Here is a 14,630-nt window from a genome sequence, read left to right on the forward strand (position 1 = left end):
TATTCTTCCAGATTCTTTTTTTCCTCCAAGGTTCCTTTTTATCTCTTATACAGGTTAAGATTCTGGACTTTCTCAAGTCAAAGACTCAACTCCAATGCAGGTGCTGTGACTTTACAGTTGTGTTTCTGGACAAATATAGCCCTTCATTCCTCCAGAGATTCCTCCTGCAAAGACGCTCCTTATTCATAAAAGGAAAACATCAGTTGCCATACTGTACATGGTGTGCTGTGAGGACCAAAAGAGAAAATGCACGCTGTCTACAGAACCTGGTAAAGCTAAGAGACAATAAATAGTACTTGATATAGTTAGATGGGCTTCTCTGGTGGCTCAGACAGTAAAGAATCTGCCTACAATGTGGGAGACTCGGGTTCGATCCCTGAGTCGGGAAGATCCCCTGGAGAAGGAAATGGCAACCCACTCCAGTATTCTTGCCTGGAGAATCCCATGGGCAGCGGCTCCTGGCGGGCTACAGTCCATGGGGTCGCAGAGAGTCGGACATGACTGAGCAACTAACATTTTCATATATTTAGACAAATATCCATCTTGAAATTAGCCTACTGGACATGTGTGTATGCATATATTGTGCCAGGTTTTGGTATACTCTGTTATACTGGCTCTGTAAAACTGAATTAGAGAACGTCTCTCTCTGGCTTGAAACTGTTTAAATGAGTGACTACAGTTTCAGATGACTCGCCCACCGAAAGCTCTCTGGGGCTACCAGTTTCCCGCATACGGAGATGGTTCCCTGGTGATTTCCACAGGTGGTGGTTGTTGTTGTTACTAGTACATTTTCACTTTAAACAAATTACCAAATATTGATTACTACTGCACATTGTAAAAAGTTAAAAATATTTCAAGGCACTAGTTCAAGCCATGTATAAAATTCCTACACAGTTCTGTATCATCTCTTAATAGAAATATAAACAAACAAATCAAGTTCTGTCAAAAAATTAATAAGGAAACAAATAAGTGGATAATAAGGCAAACTATCCACATTCTAAAAGAATGCTATTAAATCAGAATAGGAATCCAGATAACCTTAGTAAATAAGCCAGGTTAGTTTGAACACAACTCTGGGTACCTCTGTAACCCTGCCCTAGGAATCTGTTACAGGATTATAATATAGTTCTTCTGGTTATCCAATAATAAATTCAAGATGATAGTCTACTACAGAAAATGCAAAAAGCACTGTATCACAGGGTGATTTGTGAGAATCGAAGTATATGTGGAGAAGACTCTGTAAGCTATATAGATCCCTACCAAAAGTTAGGCAGTGTTATTTTTACACTTTACAATACAGTAGGTAATGTTTTCCTGGCACAGATATAAACATCCAAAGATCAGGGCCCAAAATTTTAATACATGCTTCTTTTTTTTTTTTTAATATTTTTTTTGATGTGGGCCATTTTTAAAGTCTTTTATTGAACCCGTTACAATATTGCTTCTGTTTTATGTTTTGGTGTTTTGGCCACAAGGTATGTGGGATCTAATGCTTCCCAGGTGGCACTAGTGGTAAAGAATCCACCTGCCAATGCAGGAGATGCAAGAGACTTGGGTATGACTTCTGGGTTGGGAAGATCCTCTGGAGGAGGACAGGGCAATCCACTCCAGTATTCTTGCCTGGAGAATCCTATGGACAGAGGAGCCTGGCGAGTTACAGTCCATAGGGTTGCACAGAGCGGGACATGACTAAAACAATTTAGCACGCACACAACTCCCCAACCAAGGATCGAACCTGTACCCCCTGCACTGGAAGGTCAAGTCTTAACCACTAGAACACCAGGTAAGTCCCAATACATGCTTCAGTCAGTCCCCTCACTTCCCCAGTATCCTAGTTTTTTTATAATTAGGTATCTTCTATATCATGATATAGATAAATATTACATTATAGCCAGTGGCTTTGTATAAGGGAAAATGATTCAAATTCCTGGTAATAATTACCATAGTCAAAGTCCTTCCTTAAACTGATTAAAGAGAAACTCATTACAATGCTGTGTAAAAAGTATCTTCCAGTTTCTATCTTTGAGAGCTCGTCACTAAACGATAAACTAGAATGAAATAAAAATAAAATGATATTCTTATGGAGGCGTAAGGGTGGTGACAGTGATGAGGAAACAGTCACTGTGTGCAGTGCCTCACAGGGCTCAGGCCCGTCCCCCCCAGCCCTGTGCCGCGGCTCTGTTGACACCTGTCAGAACAGGCAGAGCTGAGACCTGAGCCCAGGCAACCTGACTCCAGAGTCCACACGCTTAATCACTGGTGGACTACAAGCACAGGGCCCTACAGATAAACTGCAGTCATAATGGAAGTCTCATCACAGCTACAGTGTGGGTTTTAAATACACACATACACACACATATTTCTTAATGTACACTGCGTTAGAGCTACAGCTGAAAAAATTAGTTATTTCTGTTGGCTCCAGTAGAGACGAGCATTTCTAAAGAAGCCTTTTCTCTTGCACAGCACCATGAAAAACAGAAAGGTCTAAGTAAAACGTTCTTTTCTCCAGACTTCCCCAAGATAATGTTTGAAATTCCATTGTAAACCCCTGTGGAGTTGACTTAGCTAAGTCTAATCTCATTTTTTAGGTCTTTTATGACAATTGGCCTTATTTAGTCTTTGCCCAGAATTTTCTCTTTTCAGCCAGGATAAATTACAACTTGGCCATGCATCTTGAAAAAAGTAAAATAATCACTGAAGGCAACCTTAGGGTTTTTTTTTTTTTTTAACTAGAGTGCCCTCTTAAAAAGTTTAATATACTGGTGGGCGTTGTGTATATGTGTATGTGTGTGCATCTGTGTGTGTGTAGCTAGCTAAGTATGAACACAGTCAATTATGGATTTTAAAAAAAAGGTAAATTTTGGGAGGTGTAGTAAGTTTTAACCAGGTTTAAATATTTACTTGCAAACCAACTAGGCAACATCACAACGGTCACTACTGGACAGATAAATGTTCTAAATATGCAGATTCTATATAACTCAAAGAATTTAAGTATAATCATAATTAAAGAGGTAATTTCTACTTCTAAAAGATGAAGTTTGACAAGACTCTTACATACTCATAATTCATAAAATAAAATGAAGGACAGCATTTGTGAATATAGGTAGTTTGGCTAAGAATGAAAAGTCACACTACTGCCGCTGCTAAGTCTCTTCAGTCGTGTCTGACTTCATGCGACCCCACAGACGGCAGCCCACCAGGCTCCTCCATCCCTGGGATTCTCCAGGCAAGAATACTGGAGTGGGTTGCTATTTCCTCCTCCAATGCATGCATGAATGCTAAGTCGCCTCAGTCGTGTCCAACTCTGTGCGACCCTATGGACAGCAGCCCACCAGGCTCCTCCGTCCCTGGGATTCTCCAGGCAAGAATACTGGAGTGGGCTGCCATTTCCTTCTTCAGAAAAGTCACACTAGCTGATCACAGACAATGACAGAAATTAGTCACTCTGAACAATTCCAGATCAAACTACGTCAAAATAAACTTAACATGTTACAATGTCAAAGGCGAGTGCGCCCCTACAGAATGAATCTCCCAGATTTTTTAAATCCTGAATGACAAATTTATTGGCTTATGCTAGAAACACATCAGTCATATTCAAGTATCAAAGGAAAAATAAGAAAACATTTTTTATAAAAAAGGGTGAATGAATTTGTCTGGTATCCACGTCATAAAAACTGCCTTCATTACCTCCCTTATCCAAGACAACTGAGTGGCAGAGAGTACAGAGTGCAACGTGACAAACTTGAACGCCTTTTCTTTATTCACCTCGGGTCACTAATACAGCACTACCACATTTATTGACTGCTTCCTTTGTGCCAGGCTCTTACTAAATGTTTTACGTAAGCATTTAAAGCTCATAACCTTGGGATGTAGCTTTCACTTTTGGTAGAGGAAATCAGAGTTCAGAGAAATTTAAAATCTTGTTTAAAGTCACATAGCTAGTGAGTGGTGGAGCCCCGTTTCCAAGTTGATACTCTTGATGTCACATCACAAAGTCTCTTCATTGACAAGAGGTGGGAACAGATTAAACAGATAAGTTCACAAACAGATCGCTGGTCATTGCATTATAATTCTTCTTTCCAAGAAAATAATTGCATAATATTGAGAATTCTGGTTACTATGTTTAAAAAATTCTGCCTGTATTCTACTTATTTAATATTAGGCATGTTAGATTTATGAACATTATTAGGGGCATCACTTTGTTAAATTCACATTTTAACAAACCTTCAACAATCAATTTTCTTTTTACTTCACTAAATCAAGGACATTATCTTCATCAATAATCTCCAAATAGTATTGAAGATGACAACAGCTTTAAAAAAGGGAAAGGCCAGTAACACAGTAATACCACCTGCTTATATAATGTCTTATTCTATATGGCTTATCTGTTAAGTGAAATAGAAAGGGGGCAAAAGTTTTCAAGATTATATAACTAAACTGAGTTACATCAAAGAGGTGCTATTTACGCAGCAAGACTGCTCTGGGTGACAGAGTACTTACTTTCTGGGAGATCAGAGGTTGCTAAGACTAGTCTCTCTCTGTCTCTCTCTCTCTCTCTCACACACACACACACACACACACACACACACACATCTGATAAACACAAACCTCACTGAAAAAACAGCATTCTTTTGAAAGGTATACAAAGTATATAACTACAACGTAGTATTAACAATACAATGGAACTTTATTCAGTAACAAAAAGATGGCGGTACTAATTGATGCTACCACAGGGATGAACCCTACAAACACTCTACTAAGTGAAAGAAGTCAGTCATAGGAGACCACATACTGCATGCCACTTACAGAAATGTGCAGAAGAGTCAAATCCACAGAGACAAAAAGTAGATTAGTGGTTGCCAATGGTGGGGGTGACGTGGAGGGAAGAATACCACATGAATGAGTACAGGCTTCTTTTGGGGGTAATAAAAATGTTCCAAAGTTGGTTATGGTGATGGATGCACAACTCTGTTTACATACTAAAAGCCACTGACTTACACATTTTAAGTAGGTAAATTATATGGCATATAAGTTATATGTCTATTAAACTGTTATTGAGGGAATTCCCTGGTGGTCCAGTGGTTAGGACTCTGTGCTTTGACTGCCAAGGGCCTGGGTTCAATCCCTGGTCAGAAAACTAAGATCCCTCAAGGCAGGTGGTGTGGCCAAAAAAAAAAAGGCAAAACTGAACAAATCCCTGTTATCAAATAGAATGAATAACATTTTCCTTTTGCTAATATAAAAAATGCAAAGTATAATAATTCTTCCACATTTACAACTATTCTTTTTTTTACCATTTACGTGTGTCAGGGGCTGGCATTATTCAAATAGAGTTGTGTCAAGGCACAAGCTGCCTTGCAACTCCTGGCTTTAGCATTTGCAGGCAAGTTGCTCTCCTTCTCTGAACCTCACTTACCCTTCTGTAAAGTAAGAATTAGAATACTTATTTCAAAGATTGTTGTAAGGATTAAATAGGATAATCTCTGCAAAGCACATAGCAGAGTACGCAGAACAAAACGCTAAGTGACCACCAGTTACTAAAATTCAAAACTGAATGTTTCTGGAGCCAAACTGGTCCATGTCCTACCCTATACAATGAGCTCATCCATATTCATTTTAAGACGTCGTCACAGGGCCTCAGTGTGATGGTTGGAGGATATTTAGAGGAAACCTCTGCAAAAGAGAGTAATAAGTTCCTACTCCCCTCACTAACTCTTCTTTCTTACTAACCATCAGCTTCCTTGCTGCCACTAGTTGGTAGGGAGATAAGCCAGGCCAAACTCCAGGGCCCAGGTAGGGTTGGCCCTTCACATAACCTGCCTTATTCAAAGTCAGACTTTTCCCAAAGATAATAAGGCTTGTCACTGGGGGCTCTATGGCATAACCCCTTTGATAAAGCCTTTGCAAGCTGTACAGAAAAGAAACAAGCAGTCAACATCCCTGGCGGCACAGTGGATGACAGTCCGCCTGCCAATGCGGGCGGGTTCAATTCCTGGTTGAAGAAGACTCCAAATGCCGTGGAGCAACTAAGCCCGTGTGCCTCAACTACTGAGCCTGTGCTCTAGAGCCCAGGAACTGCACCTCCTGAAGCCTGTGCTCTGCAACAAGAGACATGACCATAATGAGAAGCCCACACACTGCAACAGAGGAGCCCCCACTTGCCGCAACTTGAGAAAGCTCGTGAAAAGCGATGAAGACCCAGTGCAGCCAAAATTGAAAAAATTTTTACAAGAAAAAGAAATAAGCAATCTCTGTGTGTTTGTTTTACAGATGGTCAAACTTTTAATATATCTGATAAATATGAACTGCCAAGATTAAGAACGAGGATGACAGGAACAGATAGAGCAGTCAGTAAACCTGGAACTCTAAGTAAATAATAGAGGATCTAGCCTATCCATGTACAGGTTAGTAACATCATTTCAACTTCCTGTCTCCACAACACTGGTGCTGAACAAGTTACACACAGAACACTGCCAACACATTCCTTCTACTCTAAGGAACACTAACTTCCTGGCTTAACAGGATTTTACCATTTCAACTAAAAAAATGGCAGGTTGATGTGATCTATACTTTTCTCAGTCAACAAACTATGACCTTACTCTCAAGATACAATCATGTCAAAAATTCCCTCTCTACAACTTGAATGAGTATCTCAAGAAATATGAAAACTTTCAATGGATACTTACTTATTGATAATTTCAATAACAAAATTTAAGTTATGTGAGGTGGCTTTCACTAAACACATTTAACAGAATAGTTCTAAATACATTTTCAGAAAACAAAACAAAAAGAACTCCATGAATATCTATTCCTGGTCTCTGAATTGTGCTGACATGCCACACTGCCCATGCACTAAGTGAGAATGTGGACAAACAGGTCCCAGAAAAAAAAACTGTAGTCAAGAGAGTGTGGGCAAGATATCACCTTTCATTCAAATGCCTTCTGATGCAATAAGGGCCATAACAGAAACATACATATATATCCCACATCATTTTGCCAACAGGATTAAGAGAAGGAAGAAAAATCTTTAAGAGGACACAGCCAATCAATGTATTATCAGTTCAGTCACTCAGTCACGTCCAACTCTCTGCGACCCCATGGACTGCAGCACACCAGGCTTCCCTGTCCATCACCAACCTCCACAGCTTGCTCAGGCCCATGTCCATCCAGTCGGTGATGCCATCTAACCATCTCATCCTCTGTCGTCCCCTTCTCCTCCTGCCTTCAATCTTTCCCAACACCAGAGTCTTTTCCAGTTAAGTCAGTTCTTCGCATCAGGTGGCCAAAGTATTGGAGCTTCAGCTTCAGCATCAGTCCTTCCAATGAATATTCAGGACTGATTTCCTTTAGGATGGACTGGTTGGATCTCCTTGCAGTTCAAGGGACTCTCAAGAGTCTTCTCCAACACCACAGTTCAAAAGCATCAATTCTTCGGCACTCAGCTTTCTTCATAGTCCAACTCTCACATCCATACATGACCACTGGAAAAACCATAGCCTTGACTAGACGGACTTTTTTTGGCAAAGTAATGTCTCTGCTTTTTAATATGCTGTCTAGGTTGGTCACAGCTTTTCTTCCAAGGAGTAAGGGTCTTTTAATTTCATGGCTGCAGTCACCATCTACAGTGATTCTGGAGCTCAAAAAAATAAGCTCACTGTTTCCATTGTTTCCCCATCTATTTGCCATGGAGTGATGGGACCGGATGCCACGCTCTTAGTTTTCTGAATGTTGAGTTTTAAGCCAGCTTTTTCACTCTCCTCTTTCACTTTCATCAAGAGGCTCCTTAGTTCCTCTTCACCTTGTGCCATAAGGGTGGTTTCATCTGAGTATCTGAGGTTTTGTATTTCTCCTGGCAACCTTGATTTCAGCTTGTGCTTCATATAAATTATTTTAAAGTCATGGAGACTACTAAGAGGGTAAGGCAACCCCTTCTTCAAGTAGCACTTATCTGGGAAGTTAATGTATATATAAAAAATTTAACATGGCAAATGTATGACGATGACAATAGGTCATATAGGAATAGCAGAATAAAGTTATTAATTACTTAAGAGATGATTTTAGGTTAAGCTCCCAGAATAAGTAGGTTTTGTCCTAAGATTTTGAAAGATTATTAGAACTTAGAACAGGTAACTGGTATGAATGTGGAAGGTCAAACAGTGGTGAAGCAGGAAAGCATCTAGGAAAATTATACAGTAGGCTGGCAAAACACAGTATAAGAAAGAAAAGAGCCTCAAACAGTCGCACTATGAAAAGCTTCTAACCGAAAGTTAAGGTGTTTAGATTGATTATACAGTCAAGAGAAATCTATCAAAAGTTTTGGTATATTCTACTCTTCTGAAACATTTCCTCTTCTTCATCTGTCAAATAAACGAGATCTTCCTTCAAGATCCAAATGTAATTTCCACAGGGAAGCTTTCCCAAAGTTCCAGTGCAGTCCAAGGATCCCTTCTCTGTATCCACAGCACTTTGGGCTAACCTCTGCTACACTGTGTATGAAAGTGTTAATCACCCAGTCGTGTCCAGCTCTGTGCGACCCCATGGACTGTAGCCCACCAGGGTCCTGTGTCTGTGGAATTTTCCAGGCAAGAATTGACTGGAGTGGGTTGCCATTTCTACTTCCAGGGCATCTTCCTGACCCAGGGATTGAACCCATGTCTCTTACATCTCCTGCATTGCAAGCAGATTCTTTACCATCTGAGCCACCAGGGAAGTTACACTGAATAGTGATTCCAAAACACTGCATGAGAATGGGCAGCTTGGTGAAAAGATAGCAAGCGCTGTTTATCCTTCAGCCTCCGGGAATCAGCAGTCAGCCCAGACTAGTTTATACCCTAAGCATGAAAGCCACAAGGCCATCTTCTTACACAGGGATGGGATTTTATAAAAATATTTGTTTCACTTTCCCTAGCATGTCACCAACCTTCTCCCTGGTGGAGCTAAGTCTATTAAGTACAAGTAACTATGATATGCTAAATTCTACTTTTAGAACCAACAACTAAAAAACTGAAGTGTAATTAACATATCAAAATAATAAAAAGCATTAAACTACCAGCTGTTTTTCACACAATTAACTTCTGGAATATTTGAGCATATAGTCAATTTTCCTACTCTTTAGAAACTTACGTCCACAACCTTCAGCTTTCTTTTTATTCTCATACATTTACCAGGCAAACATACCTGTTCAATAAGGTCAAACAAGGCACCTTCAAATAAAAGTATACTGTAATTCAATACTGATGGTGTGGCTCTCCCACAGAAGTACCTTATTCTCACCTAACAAACAGACCTAGCTTGGAACAGACAGCAAGAATACCCTTCTAAATGGCTTGTCAGAAATACTGTATATTAATGCATTTATATGGAATTTAGAAATACAGTAACAAGGATCCTACATGCAGGGTAGAAAAGGAGACACAGATGTAAAGAACAGACTTTTGGACTCAGTGGGAGAAGGTGAGGGTGGGATGATTTGAGAGAATAGCACTGAAACATGCATATTACCATGTGTGAAACAGACGGCTGCTGCCAAGCTCAATGCGTGAAGCAGGGCACCCAAAGCCAGTGCTCCAGGGCAACCCGGAGGGAGAGGGTGGGGAGGGAAGGGGGAGGTGGGTTCAAGATGGGGGGGGACGCATGTATACCTGTGGCTGATTCATGCAGATGCATACATGAAAAAAAAAGCCCATCACAGTATTGTGATTATCCTCCATTAAATAAATTAATTAAAAAAATAAATATATGGCTTCTCAGCATCAACAATATTGATATTTCCTTTCCAATACCCCCTTCTTCATCCCTGCCCAAAGGAATTCTTCCATGCAGTTCTGAAAGGAGTAGAATTGATATAACAGAAAATGATCAAGGTGATGGCAATCACACATTAATGGTGTCTGTTTCTTTAGACAAATACACTAATAACTACAAACCATAACTAAAAGCAGGAAATATATTCTAATCCGGTGCCTTCAAAACAGTGATTTTATAAAGACCAACTAATTAAGCCAATATAGGATCAAAAAACAGAGTAAATTAGTTTAAAGACACAAATATTTTTTAACTTTGAAAAGTCAAAATCCCAATAGAGTTATATAACTTGACAAGTCAGTCTTAAAATTCATTCAAAACTCTACCCCAATTTTTGGAAGGGGAGGGAGAATATCTGAAAAGATATCAAATCTATGAAGTGATACTAATAAAAAGCAATGTGACATTGGCACAATACAAAACAGGTAAATGAAATAAAATACATTAGACAAGTTCAAAACTAGTCTATACATATGGTAATTTAGTATATAACAAGAGCAGCAGTCTCAGTGTAGAAATCATAAAACAATAAATGGTAAAGAGCCAATATCCCCATTTGTGGGCGAGGAGAGTTGTCAGATTCCTATACCTTGCATCCTATAAAAGCAGTTTTCATGTGGACTAAGGCATTATACCTATAAAATATAAAAAGAATAGTCAATAGTGTTAGGGGTAAGAAAAGCTTTCCTAAAGAAAAATCACCCCCAAAATTGGTAAATTTTATGATATAAATAGGCTTCTCTGGTGGCACAGACAGTAAAGAATTTGCCTGCAATGTGGGAGACCTAGGTTTGATCAATGGGTTGGGAAGATCCCCTGGAGAAGGGAACGGCTACCCACTCCAGTATTCTTGCCTGGAGAATTCCATGGACAGAGGAGCCTGGTGGGCTACAGTCCATGGGATTGCAAAAAGTCTGACATGACTGAGCAACTAACACATGATGTAAGTATTTTAAATTTCCACAGGGCAAAAGACAAATTGTTGCTAAAAGACAGCATCAGATTGGGACTATATATGCACACTGCGTGTCACAAAAAGAGTTAACCATTAACTGTACAATGAATTAGAAGACAATGACACTAATGTAAATTCATAACATATAAAGAACTCCTACCAGGCAAAAGAATATTAGTAATTCAAAGAAAATTCAAATGAACAATCAGTAAATTTAATGGAACATCACATAACCTCACTACTAGTAGCCAATGCAAATTAAATGGAAAAATGTAATTTTCACCTAAAAGACTGCCCAAAAAGAAAAAAGGATTTGTTAGTGATATACTGTTATGGTATTCTTAAAGAGATGGGAATACCAGACCACCTGACCTGCCTCCTGAGAAACCTGTATGCAGGTCAGGAAGCAACAGTTAGAACTGGACATGGAACAACAGACTGGTTCCAAATAGGAAAAGGAGTACGTCAAGGCTGTATATTGTCACCCTGCTTATTTAACTTAATGCAGAGTACATCATGAGAAACGCTGGACTGGAGGAAGCACAAGCTGGAATCAAGACTGCCGGGAAAAATATCAATAACCTCAGATATGCAGATGACACCACCCTTATGGCAGAAAGTGAAGAACTAAGAGTCTCTTGATGAAAGTGAAAGAGGAGAGTGAAAAAGTCGGCTTAAAGCTCAACATTCAGAAAACTAAGATCATGGTATCTGGTCCCATCACTTCATAGCAAACAGATGGGGAAGCAGCGGAAACAGTGACAGGCTTTATTTTTTTGGCTCCAAAATCACTGCAGATGGTGACTGCAGCCATGAAATTAAAAGATGCTTGCTCCCTGGAAGAAAAGTTATGACCAACTTAGACAGCATATTAAAAAGCAGAGACATTACTTTGCCAACAAAGGTCCGTAGAGTCAAGGCTATGGTTTTTCCAGTGGTCATGTATGGATGTGAGAGTTGGACTATAAAGAAAGCTGAGTGCCGAAGAATCGATGCTTTTGAACTGTGGTGTTGGAGAAGACTCTTGAGAGTCCCCTTGGACTGCAAGGAGACCCAACCAGTCCATCCTAAAGGAAATCAGTCCTGAGTGTTCATTGGAAGGACTGATGCTGAAGCTGAAGCTTCAATACTTTGGCCACCTAACGCAAGGAGCTGACTCATTTGAAAAGACCCTGATGCTGGGAAAGATTGAGGGCGGGAGGAGAAGGAGACAACAGAGGATGAGATAGTTAGATGGCATCACCAACTCAATGGACATGAGTTTGGGTAAACTCTGGGAGTTGGTGATGGACAGGGAGGCCTGGCGTGCTGCAGTCCATGGGGTCTCAAAGAGTCGGACATGACTGAGCAACTGAACTGAACTGTTACGGTAGTAGAAACTGATACAGCTTTCTAAAGAATGATTTGGTAGTACGTTTAGCTTATACTTTTATTAGTAAACTCGGTAATTCTACTTAACTACAGAAATAGTCATACAAGTGTACAAAGATATACTATACATACACGTGAACACACATGTGTAATAATGAAATGATAGGGCTCAGTAAATATTACTGTATGCTAGGCATAGTTCTAAGAACTTTATGTGTATTGACTCATTCAATTTTCACAATAACTCTACCTATAGAATCAAGTCTGTTATTATCATCTCCCTCTTGCAGATAAGGAAACTAAGACACAGAGAAGTTAAGTAACTTGCCCAAAGTCACAGAGGTAATAAGCAGTGAAGCAAGAATTCAAATCCAGGTGCTCTGACTTCAGTATCTGAGCTGTTAACCATTATAAGTTTACTGCTTCCCAAGCCAGGATATTCATTTATAATATAACAGCAAAATATTGAGACTAGCCAATTGTCCATGATCAAATACTGGTAAAATAAATTATGAACCATCCACTATGTGGAAAAACAAATGACTAGCAGTGCTGGCATAAGTACACACAAGTATTTGTAATACATTAAGTGAAAATAAGTCACAAAAAGGATACTGCATTCTTTCATTTGTATCTTAAAAATAATTTCTGTATATAGGTTGGTATAAATATAGACTGTTCTTTCCTTTAGGCCTTTGTTCAAAAAGTCACAAATCAAATAGTTAATAATGGTAACTTCTGAGAACAGGATTAGGGGGAGTAAGTGAAAAGGGTTTTCATGATTTACTTTGTATCTTTGTATTAGGCTACTTATTTTATAATTGGCATGCTCTTACTTTTAAACCAAAAACAAATTGAAGCAAATGAAAAGCAATGAAGCACAGCAGTATCTACCTAAGAGTTAAGATAAGATGCTAATAAGCCTGATACTACTTGATCTGCATGAGTCAAGTTAAGTTTCCTATGTTCCTGGCCACAAATGGAAAAACCCTAAACCTGGCCAATTCATTATAATACTGTATGATCAGCATTCATTATGGTAAGAGTATTCAGTATCATTAATGAAAGTCAAACTGCTTGGGTTCAAGCTGCAGCTCCACTATTTACTAACTGTATGACTTCGAATAAGTCAACCTATTTTCTCAATTTCCTCATTGTAAAATAGGGATGAGAGTGTTTGTTTGCCCATGGTTCATTTTTGTAGTCCTTAGAGTAACTTCTGCAAAAACTAATAAATACTCATTTTGTTAGACAAAAAATAAATGTTGTTGTCGTTGTTCAGTCACTAAGACGTGTCCAACCCTTGGCGACCCCATAGACTGCAGCACGCCAGACTTCCCTGTCCTTCACTATCTCCCGGAGTTTGCTCAAATTCAAGTCCACTGAGTTGGTGATGCCATCCAACCATCTCATCCTCTGCCGCCCTCTTCTCCTTTTGCCTTCAATCTTTCCCAGCACCAGGGTCTTTCCAATGACTCTTACACAAATAAATAACTTAAGAAAAAACATATACGTTTGAAGGTATGTGTACATCTCCCTACCCAAAGACATTAATAACCTCTCCAAGTTAAACGAAGTCCATCATCTCATATACAGTAAGCATAGGTACTATCTTGTTTCCTAAGGCTATACAGACACAGGCATGGATACCCCACCGTAAAATAAAGCGTGTTTCTCATGGTCAAAGTGCATCAATGCCAGTGCAGTGCAAGTGTGCTAGCGAGCGGCTCAGAGCTCTGTCCCGTGGCCACACCCCAAGAGCAAACCTCACCACATCAAGCCTCGGATCTTTCATTTCCAGGCCTGCACAGTAAACACACTGTTTTCAAAACTTAACAGAAACATTCTATTTTAAGACAAATTCAAAACACTTTCTCCTCCTAACATGTCTTTTCTATTGTTCCTAGATTAAACTATTTTTCACTGGGATGCAATCCCTTCCCTCACACTCTTTCCTTCTCTAGCAAAAGTTCATCTTGATTTTAAGCACCTTAATCCAAATTCTCACCCTTTGTAGGTTTACTTAGAAATTTTTCTTCTGTCTCTTCATTCGACAGTACAATAGCAAGAACTAAGAAATTACAATGCCCTGCCAAAAGTAAGAATCACCTAGAATAAAAGCATGATATGTTACCATTGGCCTATTAAAGTCAGGTATTTAGAATTAGGCTTATTTCAGTATTTATATCAACTTTATAGACATATTTTAAATCTACCAGCTCTGACAATATTTCTCCCAGTATACTGAATCTCTCTTACACATGACTTCTTTCACACCACATCTTACATTTCCAAATAACCTGTTCAAAATGAAGTAGATTATAAAGTCCCAAGAACCCCTGGGAGGGGAGACAGCAGAATTAACTCAGTCCTTTTGCCATCATCTCTTGAAGCTTTTTCATTCTAGAAATAGTAACTCGCACATCTTGTATAAATTCAACAAAAGAGAGCCCATTTAGAAATTCTTCCCTTCAATGCCCTCAATCAGCAGGTGATGAAA

General features: G+C 39.3%; 1 protein-coding gene across 6 annotated transcripts in view; it reads right to left on the minus strand.

Annotated features, from left to right (window-relative positions):
- Positions 1–14,630, minus strand: part of ELF1 (E74 like ETS transcription factor 1) — a 118,595-nt gene that overhangs the window by 42,045 nt on the left and 61,920 nt on the right. The window lies entirely within an intron of this gene.

This window comes from Giraffa tippelskirchi, chromosome 12 (assembly GCF_054371585.1).
Source record: "Giraffa tippelskirchi isolate mGirTip1 chromosome 12, T2T-mGirTip1v1.2.pri, whole genome shotgun sequence".
Taxonomy (NCBI): Eukaryota; Metazoa; Chordata; class Mammalia; order Artiodactyla; family Giraffidae; genus Giraffa; species Giraffa tippelskirchi.